Source organism: Cucurbita maxima, unplaced genomic scaffold (assembly GCF_002738345.1).
Source record: "Cucurbita maxima cultivar Rimu unplaced genomic scaffold, Cmax_1.0 Cma_Scf00071, whole genome shotgun sequence".
Lineage (NCBI taxonomy): Eukaryota > Viridiplantae > Streptophyta > Magnoliopsida > Cucurbitales > Cucurbitaceae > Cucurbita > Cucurbita maxima.
The window spans coordinates 26080-46880 of record NW_019272087.1 but is presented as its reverse complement, the minus strand read 5'-3'; the positions used below and the strand labels follow the sequence as shown (position 1 = coordinate 46880).

Genomic DNA, 20801 nt, shown 5'->3' with positions numbered 1-20801 from the left:
ATAGTCAAAAGTATATACTCCCACCTAAGAACTTCGTTTGCATTGGCCCACATAAATCAACGTGAATTAGTTCTAAACAATGTGAAGCTCTTTTCGTTTTTCCAATAGGAAAGGACTTCCTGGTCTGCTTGCGATAAATGCATCATTCACATAAATTAGTTGAGTCAATTCTTGGTAATTCGAAAGCCATACCTTTGTTGACTCGGGCAATTATGAGGAAAATGTCGACGAAAAAACAAGTCGAAGGTTTCTTCGAAAGAAAAAATAGCATCAGTAAAAGGAGAGAGGGAGAGAGATTTGATGAAGACTCGATGTTTTATTTCTCTTCAGTTGAATTCTTTAAATAACAAATCTAATTACAAAAATAGAAAAACTAATTACAAAAAATAGAAAAGTGGGCAAAGACTTCACCCAAGTTTGCCAAAAATTGCAGCAAGAATTACGTTATTCCATTGGCGTGAATTCAGAAGTTTTGAGACGTCAAAACAACCTAACTGAATAAGGAACATAGCTTTTATTTAACAATCTTCTCCTAAAACCTGTAGTATATCTACCTTACTATTTGAACTCCGATCATTGAGCATAGTTCTTCAAATTTCACCCGCGCCAGGGACTTGGTGAAGATGTCTCCAAGTTATTCCTCTGTTCGGATGTAATCAATTTTGATGAGCCCTCGATCTGCACATTCTCGAATGTAGTGGAATCTGATTTCTATGTGCTTGCTTCGTTCATGCAAAACTTGATTTTTGATCAGGGAGATCGTAGCTTTGTTGTCTACGTATAGCATTGGTGGATCACTTTCTCTCCCGATGAGTTCTTCCATTAGTCGCGCAAGCCAGACCCCTTGTGTTGCTTCCATCGAAGCGGCGATGTATTCTGCTTCAAAGGAAGATAAAACAACTACCTTCTGTTTTATTGATTGCCAGCAGATAGCGCCGCCTGAGAGGAAGTAGATCATTCCGCTGGTGCTCTTATGATCATCAACGTCACCGGCCATGTCACTATCACTGTAGCTGACTAGCTTGAGTTTCTCCTTTCCTCTCCCTGCGCAATATCATACACCCCAGCCTCTGGTTCCGGCTACATAGCGCAGGATGCGCTTGACAGCCATTAGATGCTCCTCCCTAGGTGCTTCCATAAACCTGCTCACATATCCAACAAAATAAGCAAGATCAGAACGAGAGTTTACCAAATAGAGTAGACTCCTAACAATGCTGCGGTAATTGGTGGAGTCGACTGTCATCGTAATGCCGGCCTTCCTTAGTTGGAGCCGGGCCTCCATTGGCGTCCTTGTAGGATTACTGTTCACAAGCCTAGTTGTGTCCAACAGCTTCTTTGCGTATGCACTTTGGCAGATGGAGATGTCGGTAGAGTTCTATTGCACTTCAATGTCGAGGTAGTAGCTGAGCACGCCAAGATCGCTCATCTCGAAGTTCTTTGACATCTCCTTCTTGAACCTTTCGAGGAATTCCACGTCGCCTCTAGTGATTATGAGGTCGTCGACATACACTCCCAGGATCAGTCGCTGCTTGCCATGGCCGTGCATGTACATGTCATACTCAGAGGCACAGCGCTTGAATTTCAGTGATAGTAGGGTACTGTCAAGCTTCGCGTTCCAGGCTCGTGGGGCTTGTCGAAGCCCATAGAGTGCTTTGTGCAGAAGCAGTACCTTATTGGGGTTGTCGTTGTCCAGGAAGCCAAGTGGTTGTCGGACGTAGCGGTCTCTTTCAGCTCTCTGTTAAGGAAAGCAGACTTCACGTCCATATGGTGAACCTCCCAAGAGTAATGGGTCGGAATTGCCAGCAAGAGACGGACGAATTCTAACCTTGCCACTGGCGCAAATACCTCTTCGAAGTCCACTCCTTGCTTCTGGACGTAGCCCTTCGCAACCAGACGGGCTTTGTGCTTCACAACTTCTCCTTTTTCGTTGCGCTTCAGTTTGAAGATCCATTTGAGCCCTATGGCTCAGTGTTCCGGTGGCATATCCTTCAGACTCTACGTCTGGTTCTCGGTGATGGATGTCATCTCCTCTTGCATTGCCTTCAGCCAGCATGGGTTCCTTTCTGCTTTGCCCAAGGTGTTCGGTTCATCTGCACTGATGGCATGCAGTTCAGCCACTTCTTCGAGCTCGCGCGCTACCAGTCCAGGTGATTCACCTCCTCCCACTAGGTCGTCCATCCTCTGGTACCTGGCCTTTAGATCAGCATCGTGATCAGCATCCAGCGTCGAATCCGTAGTCCGTGGTGTTGCGAATTCCACTGGTTCAGGGGTTGCACCTGCTGGCGGCGGTGACGGCTCCTGATGATGGGCTCCTCCTTCTTCCGGCTCGGTGAAGAGGTACTCCACCGTGAATTGATTTGGATTATGGTCTGCCTTGATCACTTCATTCCACTGCCAGAAGGTGCTTTCATCGAAGACAACGTCGCGAGACACGTGAGCTCGCCCCCTACAGGATCATAGAGTCTGTACGCCTTGCTCCCGGGCTCATAACCGATGATGACGACCTTCAGCCACCTAGGATCGAGCTTGGCCAGGTGGGGACGTGTTACCTTCATGTATGCAACGCAGCCGAACACGCATAAATGATGTACTGCTGGCTTTTTGTTGTACCAAGCCTTATATGGCGTCTTCCCGTCGAGGCTTCGGGTTGGTGACCGATTGAGGAGATAGACGGTCGTCATTATCGCCTCTGCCCATAATCTCCCAGGTATCCTGGCCGTCACTAGCAATGACCTCGTTGTCCTGACGATGGTCTGATTTTGGCGCTCCACCACTCCATTTTGTTGGGAGGAGTAGGGCGCCGTTAGGTGCCGTTGTATGCTGATCTCGTCACAGTACTTACCAAAACTTGTCAAGGAGAATTCTTCGCCTCGGTCTCTGCGCAGCACTCGCATCTTCTTCTCACATTCGGCCTCCGCTTGCGCTTTAATGCGCTTAACCGCCTCACTTTTCGCTTGCAGTAGGGTCAGCCACATGAAGCAACTTTTGTCATCACCGTGTACAAGCTCCAACGGCTCATCGGTGCGGTAGGACGTGGAAATGATGTACCACTGGCTTTTTGTTGTACCAGGCCTCATATGGCATCTTCCCGTCGAGGCTTCGGGTTGGTGACCGATTGAGGAGATAGACGGTCATCATTATCGCCTCTCCCCAAAATCTCCCAGGCATCCCGGCTGTCACCAGCAATGACCTCGCTGTCCCGACGATGGTCTGATTTTGGCGCTCCACCACTATGTTCTGTTAGGGAGAGTAGAGCGCCGTAAGGTTCCATTGTATATCGATCTCGTCGCAGTACTTATAGAAACTTGCCGAGGTGAATTCTCTGCCTCGGTCTGTGCGCTTAACCGCCTCTTTCGCCTCACTTTTCGCTTGCAGTAGGGTAAGCCACATGAAGCGGCTTTTGTCATCATCGTGTACAAGCTCCAACGGCTCATCGGCGCAGTAGGACGTGGAAATGACATATTAGAGGAGGGAAATACAGACTTACCATAATAAGGCATTTCGCAACTCGATCATAGATGGTAAAATAACAATTTAAAGATTTGTTATTTTTTAAAACAAATTGAAACCCAAGAGTTTCCAAAATTTCTAATTCATTTTGGATTAGAAAGAACAATAAAGGAGGTTTTCAAATAGTTATCAAATTGTTCCGTCATTTAATAAAAAAAAAAAAAACAAGTGCTGTTTTAAATGAACCTTATTTAGCTGATCTAGATCTCTTGGTGGTGGTTTGGTTTAAGGTTTTGTTTATGATGCTTATGAATCAAATAATTATGTCTGGTGTAGTATGAAAAATGTTATAAGAAAGAATGGACCTCACATATTCATGATGATGGACGCATATAGAGACCAGTAAAGAGTTTACCAATTCATCTTACGATCATGTATAAAATTATGATTGATGATTACGATTTGAGAAGCAAAGTGATGAGGAATGATGTAACACCCCAAAAAAATAGAGGAAATTAGCTCCAATAAGAACAAGCGGCCATGTAAGATCCAAATGATTCAAGGAAAGAAATTAAGAGGATTAAGCAAGGACAAGAGTCTTAATCAAGTCATTTCGACAAAGATTGGAAAGGAAAATGTAGGTGAAAAGGGAAAAAAGGTCATTTTTCAATGACCGAAGATCTTCCTTTTCAACTATAAAAAGTGAAACAAATGAAGCACAAATGTGTTCATACACATCTCTTTTCCTCTCCCATTTCAACCATATGAGTTTATTTTCAACGCTTGCACTTTCTCACTTAATTTCATTGTTCTTTGCTAACCAATTCACTACCGTAGAAGGATCATTCCTCCAAAATCCAAATATTATGGTCAAGATAACAAATGCTCTAAAATCTAAAAATCAGCTCACTATTCACTGCAAATTTAGCGATGATGACTTGGGAGTCCACAAGCTGACACCCTAGGCCAGCTACGACTTCAGTTTTCGTCCAAACTTATGGGGCACGACTAAAATTGTAATAAAAGGGCAAGCAGTCCTAACTCAGTGACCCAAGTTTCATCCCACACAATAAAAAGTTTAATCTTGTTTTTACAATTTTAGTCGGATTCAAAATTGAATTACTTTTCGTAACAACCATGGATAAAATCTGGTTTGTTAACAAATATTATATTTTTCGAAAGTCGTCGTTGTAGAGTGGTGAGTACTCCCACGAGTTTGATACCCCGCAGCGATTATTTTTAAATTTCTTTTGAATTCGAAATTCGGGATTGGATTCCTTTTTCTCACGTGTGTTAACAAATAACACATTTTTCAGAGGTCGATGTAATACAGTAGTGAGTATTCCCGCTTGTCACTCGAGAGACCTGAGTTTGTACCCCAACAATAATAAGCTTAATTTTCTTTTTAAAATTTGCACCGCATTTGAAATTGGATTACTTGTTCCGAATCTTCGATTGATAAAATCTAGAGCGTTGACAATGGATCACATTTTCTAAAGACGATTGGTAAAATCTGGAGCGTTAACAAATAATTTATTTTTATGAGTCGTCCTAGTGATACAATGGAGTATTTCCGCTTGTCATTCGAGTTATTATGTTCCAGAGGTCGTTGTAATACAAGGGCGAGCAGTCCTGCTTGTCACTCAGTGACCCAAGTTTGATCCCAAACAATAACAAGTTTAATCTTGTTTTTTACAATTTTAGTCGGATTCAAAATTGAATTACTTTTCGTAACGGCCATGGATAAAATCTGGTTTGTTAACAAATATTATATTTTTCGAAAGTCGTCGTTGTAGAGTGGTGAGTACTCCCACGAGTTTGATCCCCCGCAGCGACGATTTTTAATTTTCTTTTGAATTCGAAATTCGGTAGTGGTGAACCGGATGATTTGGGTTTGTTTCCCAACAACGAAATTCGGGATTGGAATCCTTTTTCTCTCGTGTGTTAACAAATAATATATTTTTCAGAGGTCGATGTAATACAGTAGTGAGTATTCCCGCTTGTCACTCGAGAGACCTGAGTTTGAACCCCGACAATAATAAGCTTAATTTTCTTTTTAAAATTTGCACCGCATTTGAAATTGGATTACTTGTTCCGAATCTTCGATTGATAAAATCTAGAGCGTTGACAATGGATCACATTTTCTAAAGACGATTGGTAAAATCTGGAGCGTTAACAAATAATTTATTTTTTATGAGTCGTTTTAGTGGTACAATGGGGAGTATTTCCGCTTGTCATTCGAGTTATTATGTTCCAGAGGTCGTTGTAATACAAGGGCGAGCAGTCCTGCTTGTCACTCAGTGACCCAAGTTTGATCCCAAACAATAACAAGTTTAATCTTGTTTTTTACAATTTTAGTCGGATTCAAAATTGAATTACTTTTCGTAACGGCCATGGTTAAATCTGGTTTGTTAACAAATATTATATTTTTCGAAAGTCGTCGTTGTAGAGTGGTGAGTACTCCCACGAGTTCGATCCCACGCAACGACGATTTTTTTATTTTCTTTTGAATTCGAAATTCGGTAGTGGTGAACCGAATTATTTAGGTTTGTTTCCCAACAACGAAATTCGGGATTGGAATCCTTTTTCTCTCGTGTGTTAACAAATAATATATTTTTCAGAGGTCGATGTAATACAGTAGTGAGTATTCCCGCTTGTCACTCGAGAGACCTGAGTTTGAACCCCGACAATAATAAGCTTAATTTTCTTTTGAAAATTTACACCGCATTTGAAATTTGATTACTTGTTCCGAATCTTCGTTTGATAAAATCTAGAGCGTTGATAATTGGTCACTTTTTCTGAAGACGATTGGTAAATCTGGAGCGTTAACAAATAATTTATTTTTTATGAGTCGTTTTAGTGGTAAACTGAGGAGTATTTCCGCTTGTCATTCGAGTTGGTATGTTCCAGAGGTCGTTGTAATACAAGGGTGAGCATTCCAGCTTGTAACTCTGTGACCAAAGTATGATCCCGAACAATAACAAGTTTCATCTTGTTTTTCGAATTTTAGTCGGATACCAAATTGAATTACTTTTTGTAACGGCGATGGATAAAATCTGGTTTAATAACAAATATTATATGTTTCGAAAGTCGTTTTAGAGTTGTGAGTACAACAACGAGTTTGATCCCACGCAGCAACTATTTTTAATTTTCTTTTGAATTCGAAATTCGGTAGTGGTGAACCGGATGATTTGGGTTTGTTTCCCAACAACGAAATTCGGGATTGGATTCCTTTTTCTCTCGTGTGTTAACAAATAATATATTTTTCAGAGGTCGATGTAATACAGTAGTGAGTATTCCCGCTTGTCACTCGAGAGACCTGAGTTTGAACCCCGACAATAATAAGCTTAATTTTCTTTTGAAAATTTGCACCGCATTTGAAATTGGATTGCTTGTTCCGAATCTTCGATTGATAAAATCTAGAGCGTTGACAATGGATCACTTTTTCTAAAGACGATTGGTAAAATCTGGAGCGTTAACAAATAATTTATTTTTTATGAGTCGTTTTAGTGGTACAATGGGGAGTATTTCCGCTTGTCATTCGAGTTATTATGTTCCAGAGGTCGTTGTAATACAAGGGCGAGCATTCCTGCTTGTCACTCAGTGACCCAAGTTTGATCCCGAACAATAACAAGTTTAATCTTGTTTTTACAATTTTAGTCGGATTCAAAATTGAATTACTTTTTGTAACGGCGATGGATAAAATCTGGTTTGTTAACAAATATTATATTTTTCGAAAGTCGTCGTTGTAGAGTGGTGAGTACTCCCACGAGTTTGATCCCCCGCAGCGACGATTTTTAATTTTCTTTTGAATTCGAAATTCGGTAGTGGTGAACCGGATGATTTGGGTTTGTTTCCCAACAACGAAATTCGGGATTGGATTCCTTTTTCTCTCGTGTGTTAACAAATAACACATTTTTCAGAGGTCGATGTAATACAGTAGTAAGTATTCCGCTTTTTACTCGAGAGACCGAAGTTTGTACCTCGACAATAATAAGCTTAATTTTCTTTTTAAAATTTGCACCGCATTTGAAATTGGATTGCTTGTTCCGAATCTTCGATGGATAAAATCTAGAGCGTTGACAATGGATCACATTTTCTAAAGACGATTGGTAAAATCTTGAGCGTTAACAAATAATTTATTTTTATGAGTCGTCTTAGTGATACAATGGAGAGTATTTCCGCTTGTCATTCGAGTTATTATGTTCCAGAGGTCGTTGTAATAAAAGGGCGAGCATTCCTGCTTGTCACTCAGTGACCAAAGATTGATCCCAAACAATAAAAAGTTTAATCTTGTTTTTACAATTTTAGTCGGATTCAAAATTGAATTACTTTTCGTATAAACCATGGATAAAATCTGGTTTGTTAACAAATATTATATTTTTCGAAAGTCGTCGTTGTAGAGTGGTGAATACTCCCACGAGTTTGATCCCCCGCAGCGACAATTTTTAAATTTCTTTTCAATTCGAAATTCGGTAGTGGAAAACCGAACTATTTAGGTTTGTTTCCCAACAATGAAATTCGGGATTGGATTCCTTTTTCTCTCATGTGTTAACAAATAACACATTTTTCAGAGGTCGATGTAATACAGTAGTGAGTATTCCCGCTTGTGACACGAGAGACCTGAGTTTGTACCCCGACAATAATAAGCTTAATTTTCTTTTGAAAATTTGCACCGCATTTGAAATTGGATTGCTTGTTCCGAATCTTCGATTGATAAAATCTAGAGCGTTGACAATGGATCACATTTTCTAAAGACGATTGGTAAAATCTGGAGCGTTAACAAATAATTAATTTTTATGAGTCGTCTTAGTGATACAATGGAGAGTATTTCCGCTTGTCATTCGAGTCATTATGTTCTAGAGGTCGTTGTAATAAAAAGGTGAGCAGTCCTGCTTGTCACTCAGTGACCCAAGTTTGATCCCAAACAATAAAAAGTTTAATCTTGTTTTTACAATTTTAGTCGGATTCAAAATTGAATTACTCTTCGTAACACACATGGATAAAATCTGGTTTGTTAACAAATATTATATTTTTCGAAAGTCTCGTTGTAGAGTGGTGAGTACTCCCACGAGTTTGATCCCCCGCAGCGACAATTTTTAAATTTCTTTTCAATTCGAAATTCGGTAGTGGAAAACCGGACTATTTGGGTTTGTTTCCCAACAACGAAATTCGGGATTGGATTCCTTTTTATCTTGTGTGTTAACAAATTACACATTTTTCAGAGATCGATGTAATACAGTAGTGAGTATTCCCGCTTGTCACTCGAGAGACCTGAGTTTGTACCCCGACAATTCGATGTAATACAGTAGTGAGTATTCCCGCTTGTCACTCGAGAGACCTGAGTTTGTACCCCGACAATAATAAGCTTAATTTTCTTTTAAAATTTGCACCGCATTTGAAATTGGATTGCTTGTTCCGAATCTTCGATTGATAAAATCTAGAGCGTCAACAATGGATCACATTTTCTAAAGACGATTGGTAAAATCTGGAGCGTTAACAAATAATTTATTTTTTATGAGTCGTCTTAGTGATACAATGGAGAGTATTTCCTCTTGTCATTCGAGTTATTATGTTCCAGAGGTCATTGTAATACAAGGGCGAGCATTCCATCTTGTAACTCAGTGACCCAAGTATGATCCCGAACAATAACAAGTTTAATCTTGTTTTTAGAATATTAGTGGGATTCGAAATTGAATTACATTTCATAACACCCATGGATAATATCTGGAGCGTTAAGAAATAATTTCTTTTTTATGAGTGGTTGTAGTATAGTGGTGAGTATTCCTGCTTGTCACGCGGTGACCCAGGTTTGATCCCCGGCAACAGCGATTTTAGTTGTTTTCTTTCCATAATTTTTATGGAACTCGAAATTGGACAGTGGTCAACCTGTCATGCCGGTAGTTTGAAAAGAAAGTCCGCTAAACAATTGTTTATGAAATCTTGTGTGTTAACATATAATATGTTTTCAGAGGTCCTTGTAGTGGTACAGTGGTGAGTATTTCCGCTTGTCACTCAATTTATTATGTTCCAAAGGTCGTTGTAATACAAGGGCGAGCATTCCTGCTTGCACTTGAGTGACATGAGTTTGATCCCGAACAACAACAAGTTTAATCTTGTTTGGACAATTTTAGTCGCATTCAAAATTGGATTACTTTTTGTAACGGCGATTGATAAAACCTGATGTGTTAACAAATATTATATTGTTAAAAGTCGTCGATGTAGAGTGGTGAGTATTCCTGCGAGTTTGATCCGCCGCAGCAGACTGTTTTTAATTTTCTTTTGAATTTTAAATTCTGGATTGGATTCCTTTTTCTCCCGTGTGTTTACAAATAATATATTTTTCAGAGGTCGATGTAATACAGTAGTGAGTATTCCCGCTTGTCACTCGATAGACATGAGTTTGAACCCCGACAATAATAAGTTTAATTTTCTTTTGACAATTTACACCGGATTTGATTTTGGATTACTTGTTCCAAATCTTCGATTGATAAAATCTAGAGCGTTGACAATGGATCGCTTTTTCTAAAGACGATTGGTAAAATCTGGAGCGTTAAGAAATAATTTATTTTTTATGAGTCGTTGTAGTATAGTGGTGAGCATTCCTGCCTGTCCCGTAGGTGACTCGGGTTTGATCCCCGACAATGGCGATTTTAGTTGTTTTCTGTTCGTAATTGTAACGGAACTCGAAATTGTACAGCGGTGAACCTGCCATGCCGGTAGTTTGGGATCGATCCGCAACAACGGTAGTTTGAAAAGAAAGTTGGCTAAACAATTGTTTACGAAATCTTGTGTGTTAACATATATTATGTTCCAAAGGTCCTTGTAATACAAGGGCGAGCATTCCTACTTGCACTCGAGNGTCGTTGTAATACAAGGGCGAGCATTCCTACTTGCACTCGAGTGACATGAGTTTGATCCCGAACAACAACAAGTTTAATCTTGTTTTGACAATTTTAGTCGCATTCAAAATTGGATTACTTTTTGTAACGGCTATTGATAAAATCTGATGTATTAACAAATATTATATTGTTCAAAGTCGTCGTTGTAGAGTGGTGAGTATTCCTGCGAGTTTGATCCGCCGCAGCAGACTGTTTTTAATTTTCTTTTGAATTTGAAATTCGGGATTGGATTCCTTTTTCTCCCGTGTGTTTACAAATAATATATTTTTCAGAGATCGATGTAATACAGTAGTGAGTATTCCCGCTTGTCACTCGATAGACATGAGTTTGAACCCCGACAATAATAAGTTTAATTTTCTTTTGACAACTTTCACCGGATTTGAATTTGGATTACTTGTTCCGAATCTTCGATTGATAAAATCTAGAGCGTTGACAATGGGTCGCTTTTTCTAAAGACGATTGGTAAAATCTGGAGCGTTAAGAAATAATTTATTTTTTATGAGTCGTTGTAGTATAGTGGTGAGTATTCCTGCCTGTCACGCAGGTGACCCGGGTTCGATCCCCGGCAACGGCGATTTTAGTTGTTTTCTTTCCGTAATTTTAACGGAACTCGAAATTGGACAGCGGTGAACCTGTCATGCCGGTAGTTTGGGATCGAACCCCAACAACGGTAGTTTGAAAAGAAAGTTGGCTAAACAATTGTTTATGAAATCTTGTGTGTTAACATATATTATGTTCCAAAGGTCGTTGTAATACAAGGGCGAGCATTCCTGCTTGCACTCGAGTGACATGAGTTTGATCCCGAACAACAACAAGTTTAATCTTGTTTTGACAATTTTAGTCGCATTCAAAATTGGATTACTTTTTGTAACGGCGATTGATAAAATCTGATGTATTAACAAATATTATATTGTTCAAAGTCGTCGTTGTAGAGTGGTGAGTATTCCTGCGAGTTTGATCCGCCGCAGCAGACTGTTTTTAATTTTCTTTTGAATTTGAAATTCGGGATTGGATTCCTTTTTCTCCCGTGTGTTTACAAATAATATATTTTTCAGAGATCGATGTAATACAGTAGTGAGTATTCCCGCTTGTCACTCGATAGACATGAGTTTGAACCCCGACAATAATAAGTTTAATTTTCTTTTGACAACTTTCACCGGATTTAAATGTGGATTACTTGTACCGAATCTTCGATTGATAAAATCTAGAGTGTTGACAATGGATCGCTTTTTCTAAAGACGATTGGTAAAATCTGGAGAGTAACAAATAATTTATTTTTTATGAGTCGTTTTAGTGGTAAACTGAGGAGTATTTCCGCTTTTCATTAGAGTTATTATGTTCCAGAGGTCGTTGTAATACAAGGGCGAGCATTCCAGCTTGTAACTCAGTGACCCAAGTATGATCCCGAACAATAACAAGTTTAATCTTGTTTTTAGAATTTTAGTCGTATTCCAAATTGATTTACTTTTTGTAACGGCGATTGATAAAATCTTGTTTGTTAACAAATATTATATTTTTCGATAGCCGTCGTTGTAGAGTGGTGACTACTCCCACGAGTTTTATCCCCCGCAGCGACGATTTTTTAAATTTCTTTTGAATTCGAAATTCGGTATTGCTGAACCGGTTGGGTTCGTTTCCCAACAACGAAATTCGGGATTGGATTCCTTTTTCTCTCGTGTGTTAACAAATAATACATTTTTCAGAGGACGATGTAATAGAGTAATGAGTATTCTCGCTTGTCACTCGAGAGACATGAGTTTGTACCCCGACAATAATAAGCTTAATTTTCTTTTGAAAATTTGCACCGCATTTGAAATTGGATTACTTGTTCCGAATCTTCGATTGATAAAATCTAGAGCGTTGACAATGGATCACATTTTCTAAAGAAGATTGGTAAAATCTGGAGGGTTAACAAATAATTTATTTTTTATGAGTCGTCTTAGTGATACAATGGTGAATTCAAATTTCGGTAGTGGTGAACCGGACTATTTGGGTTTGTTTCCCAACAAAGAAATTCGGGATTGGATTCCTTTTTCTCTCGTGTGTTAACAAATAATACATTTTTCAGAGATCGATGTAATACAGTAGTGAGTATTCCCGCTTGTCACTCGAGAGACCTGAGTTTGAACCCCGACAATAATAAGCTTAATTTTCTTTTGAAAATTTGCACCGCATTTGAAATTGGATTACTTGTTCCGAATCTTCGATTGATAAAATCTAGAGCGTTGACAATGGATCACTTTTTCTAAAGACGATTGGTAAAATCTGGAGCGTTAACAAATAATTTATTTTTTATGAGTCGTCTTAGTGATACAACGGTGAATTCAAATTTCGGTAGTGGTGAACCGGACTATTTGGGTTTGTTTCCCAACAAAGAAATTCGGGATTGGATTCCTTTTTCTCTCGTGTGTTAACAAATAATACATTTTTCAGAGATCGATGTAATACAGTAGTGAGTATTCCCGCTTGTCACTCGAGAGACCTGAGTTTGAACCCCGACAATAATAAGCTTAATTTTCTTTTGAAAATTTGCACCGCATTTGAAATTGGATTCCTTGTTCCGAATCTTCGATTGATAAAATCTAGAGCGTTAACAATGGATCACTTTTTCTAAAGACGATTGGTAAAATCTGGAGAGTTAACAAATAATTTATTTTTTATGAGTAATTTTAGTGGTAAACTGGGGAGTATTTCCGCTTTTCATTCGAGTTATTATGTTCCAGAGGTCGTTGTAATACAAGGGCGAACATTCCAGCTTGTAACTCAGTGACCCAAGTATGATCCCGAACAATAACAAGTTTAATCTTGTTTTTAGAATTTTAGTCGGATTCCAAATTGAATTACTTTTTGTAACAGCGATTGATAAAATCTGGTTTGTTAACAAATATTATATTTTTCGATAGCCGTCGTTGTAGAGTGGTGACTACTCCCACGAGTTTGATCCCCCGCAGCGACGAATTTTAAATTTCTTTTGAATTCGAAATTCGGTATTGGCGAACCGGACTATTTGGGTTCGTTTCCCAACAATGAAATTCGGGATTGGATTCCTTTTTCTCTCGTGTGTTAACAAATAATACATTTTTCAGAGGACGATGTAATAGAGTAATGAGTATTCCCGCTTGTCACTCGAGAGACATGAGTTTGTACCCCGACAATAATAAGCTTCATTTTCTTTTGAAAATTTGCACCGCATTTGAAATTGGATTACTTGTTCCGAATCTTCGATTGATAAAATCTAGAGCGTTGACAATGGATCACATTTTCTAAAGACGATTGGTAAAATCTGGAGCGTTAACAAATAATTTTTTTTTATGAGTAGTCTTAGTGATACAATGGAGAGTATTTCCGCTTGTCATTCGAGTTATTATGTTCCAGAGGTCATTGTAATACAAGGGCGAGCAGTCCTGCTTGTCACTCAGTGACCCAAGTTTGATCCCAAACAATAACAAGTTTAATCTTGTGTTTACAATTTTAGTCGGATTCAAAATTGAATTACTTTTCGTAACGGCCGTGGATAAAATCTTGTTTGTTAACAATTATTATATTTTTCGAAAGTCGTCGTTGTAGAGTGGTGAGTACTCCCATGAGTTTGATCCCCCCAGCTACGATTTTTAATTTCCTTTTGAATTCGAAATTCGGTAGTGGTGAACCAGACTATTTGGGTTTTTTTCCCAACATCGAAATTCGGGATTGGATTTCTTTTTCTCTCGTGCTTTAACAAATAATATATTTTTCAGAGGTCGATGCAATACAGTAGTGAGTATTCCCGCTTTTCACTCGATATACATGAGTTTGAACCCCGACAATAATAAGTTTAATTTTCTTTTGAAAATTTGCACCGCATTTGAAATTGGATTACTTGTTCCGAATCTTCGATTGATAAAATCTAGAGCGTTGACAATGGATCACATTTTCTAAAGACGATTGGTAAAATCTGGAGCGTTAACAAATAATTTATTTTTTATGAGTCGTTTTAGTGGTAAACTGGGGAGTATTTCCGCTTGTCATTCGAGTTATTATGTTCCAGAGGTCGTTGTAATACAAGGGCGAGCATTCCTGCTTGTCACTCAGTGACCCAAGTTTGATCCCGAACAATAACAAGTTTAATCTTGTTTTTACAATTTTAGTCGGATTCAAAATTGAATTACTTTTTGTAACGGCGATGGATAAAATCTGGTTTGTTAACAAATATTATATTTTTCGAAAGTCGTCGTTGTAGAGTGGTGAGTACTCCCACGAGTTTGATCCCCCGCAGCGACGATTTTTAATTTTCTTTTGAATTCGAAATTCGGTAGTGGTGAACCGGATGATTTGGGTTTGTTTCCCAACAACGAAATTCGGGATTGGATTCTTTTTTCTCTCGTGTGTTAACAAATAATATATTTTTCAGAGGTCGATGTAATACAGTAGTGAGTATTCCCGCTTGTCACTCGAGAGACCTGAGTTTGAACCCCGACAATAATAAGCTTAATTTTCTTTTGAAAATTTGCACCGCATTTGAAATTGGATTACTTGTTCCGAATCTTCGATTGATAAAATCTAGAGCGTTGACAATGGATCACATTTTCTAAAGACGATTGGTAAAATCTGGAGCGTTAATAAATAATTTATTTTTTATGAGTCGTTTTAGTGGTAAACTGGGGAGTATTTCCACTTGTCACTCGAGTTATTATGTTCCAGAGGTCGTTGTAATACAAGGGCGAGAATTCCAGCTTGTAACTGAGTGACCCAAGTATGATCCCGAACAATAACAAGTTTAATCTTGTTTTTAGAATTTTAGTCGGATTCCAAATTGAATTACATTTTGTAACGGCAATGGATAAAATCTGGTTTGTTAACAAATATTATATTTTAAGAAAGCCGTCGTTGTAGAGTGGTGAGTACTCCCACAGTTTGATCCCCCGCAGCGACGATTTTTATATTTCTTTTGAATTGAAAATTCGGTAGTGGTGAACCGGATGATTTGGGATTGTTTCCCAACAACGAAATTCGGGATTGGATTCATTTTTCTCTCGTGTGTTAACAAATAACACATTTTTCAGAGGTCGATGTAATACAGTAGTGAGTATTCCCGTTTGTCACTCGAGAGACCTGAGTTTGTACCCCGACAATAATAAGCTTAATTTTCTTTTGAAAAAATTGCACCGCATTTGAAATTGGATTACTTGATCCGAATCTTCGATTGATAAAATCTAGACCGTGGACAATGGATCACTTTTTCTAAAGACGATTGGTAAAATCTGTCGCATTAAGAAATAATTTATTTTTTATGAGTCGTTGTAGTATACTGGTGAGTATTCCTGCTTGTCATGTAGGTGACTTGGGTTCGATCCCCGGCAATGACGATTAGTTGTTTTCTTTCCATAATTTTAACGGAACTCGAAATTGGACAGCAATGAACTTATCATGCCTGTAGTTTGGGTTCAATCCCCAACAAACGGTAGTTTGAAAAGAAACGAACCCGGCAATAGCGATTTTAGTTGTTTTCTTTCCGTAATTATAACGGAACTCGAAATTGGACAGCGGTGAACCTGTCATGCCGAAAGTTTGGGATTGAACCCCAACAACGGTAGTTTGGGATCGAACCCCAACAACGGTAGTTTGAAAAGAAAGTCGGCTAAACAACTGTTTATGAAATCTTATGTGTTAACATATAATATGTTTTCAGAGGTCGTTGTAGTGGTACAGTGGTGAGTATTTCCGCTTGTCACTCGAGTTATTATGTTCCAAAGGTCGTTGTAATACAAGGGCGAGCATTCCTGCTTGCACGTGAGTGACATGAGTTTGATCCCGAACAACAACAAGTTTAATCTTGTTTTGACAATTTTAGTCGCATTCAAAATTGGATTACTTTTTGTAACGGCGATTCATAAAATCTGATGTGTTAACAAATATTATATTTACCAAAGTCGTCGTTGTAGAGTGGTGAGTATTCCTGCGAATTCCTGCTTGCACTCGAGTGACATGAGTTTGATCCCGAACAACAACCAGTTTAATCTTGTTTTGACAATTTTAGTCGCATTCAAAATTGGATTACTTTTTGTAATGGCGATTGATAACCTCTGATGTTTTAACAAATATTATATTGTTCAAAGTCGTCGTTGTAGAGTGGTGAGTATTCCTGCGAGTTTGATCTGCCGCAGCATACTGTTTTTTATTTTCTTTTGAATTTGAAATTCGGGATTGGATTCCTTTTTCTCCTGTGTGTTTAACATATTTTTCAGAGGTCGATGTAATACAGTAGTGAGTATTTCCGCTTGTCACTCGATATACATGAGTTTGAACCCCGACAATAATAAGTTTAATTTTCTTTTGACAATTTTCACCGGATTTGAAATTGGATTACTTGTTCCGAATCTTCGATTGATAAAATCTAGAGCGTTGACAATGGATCACTTTTTCTAAAGACGATTGGTAAAATCTGGAGCGTTAAGAAATAATTTATTTTTTATGAGTCGTTGTAGTATAGTGGTGAGTATTCCTGCCTGTCACGCAGGTGACCCGGGTTCGATCCCCGGCAACGGCGATTTTAGTTGTTTTCTTTCCGTAATTTTAACGGAACTCGAAATTGGACAGCGGTGAACCTGTCATGCCGGTAGTTTGGGATCGATCCCCAACAACGGTAGTTTGAAAAGAAAGTCGGCTAAACAATTGTTTATGAAATCTTGTGTGTTAACATATAATATGTTTTCAGAGGTCGTTGTAGTGGTACAGTGGTGAGTATTTCCGCTTGTCACTCGAGTTATTATGTTCCAAAGGTCGTTGTAATACAAGGGCGAGCATTCCTGCTTGCACTCGAGTGACATGAGTTTGATCCCGAACAACAACAAGTTTAATCTTGTTTTGACAATTTTAGTCGCATTCAAAATTGGATTACTTTTTGTAACGGCGATTGATAAAATCTGATGTGTTAACAAATATTATATTGTTCAAAGTCGTCGTTGTAGAGTGGTGAGTATTCCTGCGAGTTTGATCCGCCGCAGCAGACTGTTTTTAATTTTCTTTTGAATTTGAAATTCGGGATTGGATTCCTTTTTCTCCCGTGTGTTTACAAATAATATATTTTTCAGAGGTCGATGTAATACAGTAGTGAGTATTCCCGCTTGTCACTCGATAGACATGAGTTTGAACCCCGACAATAATAAGTTTAATTTTCTTTTGACAATTTTCACCGGATTTGAAATTGGATTACTTGTTCCGAATCTTCGATTGATAAAATCTAGAGCGTTGACAATGGATCACTTTTTCTAAAGACGATTGGTAAAATCTGGAGCGTTAAGAAATAATTTATTTTTTATGAGTCGTTGTAGTATAGTGGTGAAGATTCTTGCCTGTCACGTAGGTGACCCGAGTTCGATCCCCGGCAACGGCGATTTTAGTTGTTTTCTTTCCGTAATTTTAACGGAACTCGAAATTGGACAGCGGTGAACTGTAGTTTGGGTTCGATCCCCAACAATGGTAGTTTGAAAAGAAAAAACAATTGTTTATGAAATCTTGTGTGTTAACATATAATATGTTTTCAGAGGTCGTTGTAGTGGTACAGTAGTGAGTATTTCCGCTTGTCACTCGATTTATTATGTTCCAAAGGTCGTTGTAATACAAGGGCGAGCATTCCTACTTGCACTCGTGTGACATGAGTTTGATCCCGAACAACAAAAAGTTTAACCTTGTTTTGACAATTTTAGTCGCATTCAAAATTGGATTACTTTTTGTAACGGCGATTGATAAAATCCGATGTGTTAACAAATATTATATTGTTCAAAGTCGTCGTTGTAGAGTGGTGAGTATTCCTGCGAGTTTGATCCGCCGCAGCAGACTGTTTTTAATTTTCTTTTGAATTTGAAATTCGGGATTGAATTCCTTTTTCTCCCGTGTGTTCACAAATAATATATTTTTCAGAGGTCGATGTAATACAGTAGTGAGTATTCCCGCTTGTCACTCGATAGACATGAGTTTGAACCCCGACAATAATAAGTTTAATTTTCTTTTGACAATTTTCACCGGATTTGAATTTGGATTACTTGTTCCGAATCTTCGATTGATAAAATCTAGAGCGTTGACAATGGGTCGCTTTTTCTAAAGACGATTGGTAAAATCTGGAGCGTAAAGAAATAATTTATTTTTTATGAGTCGTTGTAGTATAGTGGTGAGTATTCCTGACTGTAACGCAGGTGACCCGGGTTCGATCCCCGGCAACGGCGATTTTAGTTGTTTTCTTTCCGTAATTTTAACGGAACTCGAAATTGGACAGCGGTGAACCTGTCATGCCGGTAGTTTGGGTTCGATCCCCAACAACGGTAGTTTGAAAAGAAAGTTGGCTAAACAATTGTTTATGAAATCTTGTGTGTTAACATATAATATGTTTTCAGAGGTCGTTGTAGTGGTACAGTGGTGAGTATTTCCGCTTGTCACTCGAGTTATTATGTTCCAAAGGTCGTTGTAATACAAGGGCGAGCATTCCTGCTTGCACTCGAGTGACATGAGTTTGATCCCGAACAACAACAAGTTTAATCTTGTTTTGACAATTTTAGTCGCATTCAAAATTGGATTACTTTTTGTAACGGCGATTGATAAAATCTGATGTGTTAACAAATATTATATTGTTCAAAGTCGTCGTTGTAGAGTGGTGAGTATTCCTGCGAGTTTGATCCGCCGCAGCAGACTGTTTTTAATTTTCTTTTGAATTTGAAATTCGGGATTGGATTCCTTTTTCTCCCGTGTGTTTACAAATAATATATTTTTCAGAGGTCGATGTAATACAGTAGTGAGTATTCCCGCTTGTCACTCGATAGACATGAGTTTGAACCCCGACAATAATAAGTTTAATTTTCTTTTGACAATTTTCACCGGATTTGAATTTGGATTACTTGTTTCGAATCTTCGATTGATAAAATCTAGAGCGTTGACAATGGGTCGCTTTTTCTAAAGACGATTGGTAAACGAATCTTCGATTGATAAAATCTAGAGCGTTGACAATGGGTCGCTTTTTCTAAAGACGATTGGTAAAATCTGCTTCGATTGATAAAATCTAGAGCGTTGACAATGGGTCGCTTTTTCTAAAGACGATTGGTAAAATCTGGAGCGTAAAGAAATAATTTATTTTTTATGAGTCGTTGTAGTATAGTGGTGAGTATTCCTGACTGTAACGCAGGTGACCCGGGTTCGATCCCCGGCAACGGCGATTTTAGTTGTTTTCTTTCCGTAATTTTAATGGAACTCGAAATTGGACAGCAGTGAACCTGTCATGCCGGTAGTTTGGGTTCGATCCCCAACAACGGTAGTTTGAAAAGAAAGTCGGCTAAACAATTGTTTATGAAATCTTGTGTGTTAACATATAATATGTTTTCAGAGGTCCTTGTAGTGGTACAGTGGTGAGTATTTCCGCTTGTCACTCGAGTTATTATGTTCCAAAGGTCGTTGTAACACAAGGACGAGCATTCCTGCTTGCACTCGAGTGACATGAGTTTGATCCCGAACAACAACAAGTTTAATCTTGTTTTGACAATTTTAGTCGCATTCAAAATTGGATTACTTTTTGTAACGGCGATTGATAAAATCTGATGTGTTAACAAATATTATATTGTTCAAAGTCGTCGTTGTAGAGTTGTGAGTATTCCTGCGAGTTTGATCCGCCGCAGCAGACTGTTTTTAATTTTCTTTTGAATTTGAAATTCGGGATTGGATTCCTTTTTCTCCCGTGTGTTTACAAATAATATATTTTTCAGAGGTCGATGTAATACAGTAGTGAGTATTCCCGCTTGTCACTCGATAGACATGAGTTTGAACCCCAACAATAATAAGTTTAATTTTCTTTTGACAATTTTCACCGGATTTGAATTTGGATTACTTGTTCCGAATCTTCGATTGATAAAATCTAGAGCGTTGACAATGGGTCGCTTTTTCTAAAGACGATTGGTAAAATCTGGAGCGTTAAGAAATAATTTATTTTTTATGAGTCGTTGTAGTATAGTGGTGAGTATTCCTGCCTGTCACGCAGGTGACCCGGGTTCGATCCCCGGCAACGGCGATTTTAGTTGTTTTCTTTCCGTAATTTTAACGGAACTCGAAATTGGACAGCGGTGAACCTGTCATGCCGGTAGTTTGGGATCGAACCCCAACAACGGTAGTTTGAAAAGAAAGTCGGCTAAACAATTGTTTATGAAATCTTGTGTGTTAACATATAATATGTTTTCAGAGGTCCTTGTAGTGGTACAGTGGTGAGTATTTCCGCTTGTCACTCGAGTTATTATGTTCCAAAGGTCGTTGTAATACAAGGGCGAGCATTCCTGCTTGCACTCGAGTGACATGAGTTTGATCCCGAACAACAACAAGTTTAATCTTGTTTTGACAATTTTAGTCGCATTCAAAATTGGATTACTTTTTGTAACGGCGATTGATAAAATCTGATGTGTTAACAAATATAATATTGTTGAAAGTCGTCGTTGTAGA

The 20801-nt window shown here is 38.4% G+C and overlaps 5 non-coding genes across 5 annotated transcripts; all 5 read left to right on the top strand.

Annotated features, from left to right (window-relative positions):
* The first annotated feature begins 10854 nt into the window (after nucleotides 1-10854).
* On the top strand, nucleotides 10855-10926 carry TRNAD-GUC. The gene has a single exon. It is a non-coding gene; the product is annotated as a tRNA-Asp (tRNA).
* Nucleotides 10927-16806: 5880 nt separating this feature from the next.
* On the top strand, nucleotides 16807-16878 carry TRNAD-GUC. Its single transcript has one exon. It is a non-coding gene; the product is annotated as a tRNA-Asp (tRNA).
* A 1603-nt stretch (nucleotides 16879-18481) lies between these two features.
* On the top strand, nucleotides 18482-18553 carry TRNAY-GUA. The gene has a single exon. It is a non-coding gene; the product is annotated as a tRNA-Tyr (tRNA).
* Nucleotides 18554-19461: 908 nt separating this feature from the next.
* TRNAY-GUA lies at nucleotides 19462-19533 on the top strand. Its single transcript has one exon. It is a non-coding gene; the product is annotated as a tRNA-Tyr (tRNA).
* Nucleotides 19534-20307: 774 nt separating this feature from the next.
* On the top strand, nucleotides 20308-20379 carry TRNAD-GUC. Its single transcript has one exon. It is a non-coding gene; the product is annotated as a tRNA-Asp (tRNA).
* The last annotated feature ends 422 nt before the right edge of the window (nucleotides 20380-20801 follow it).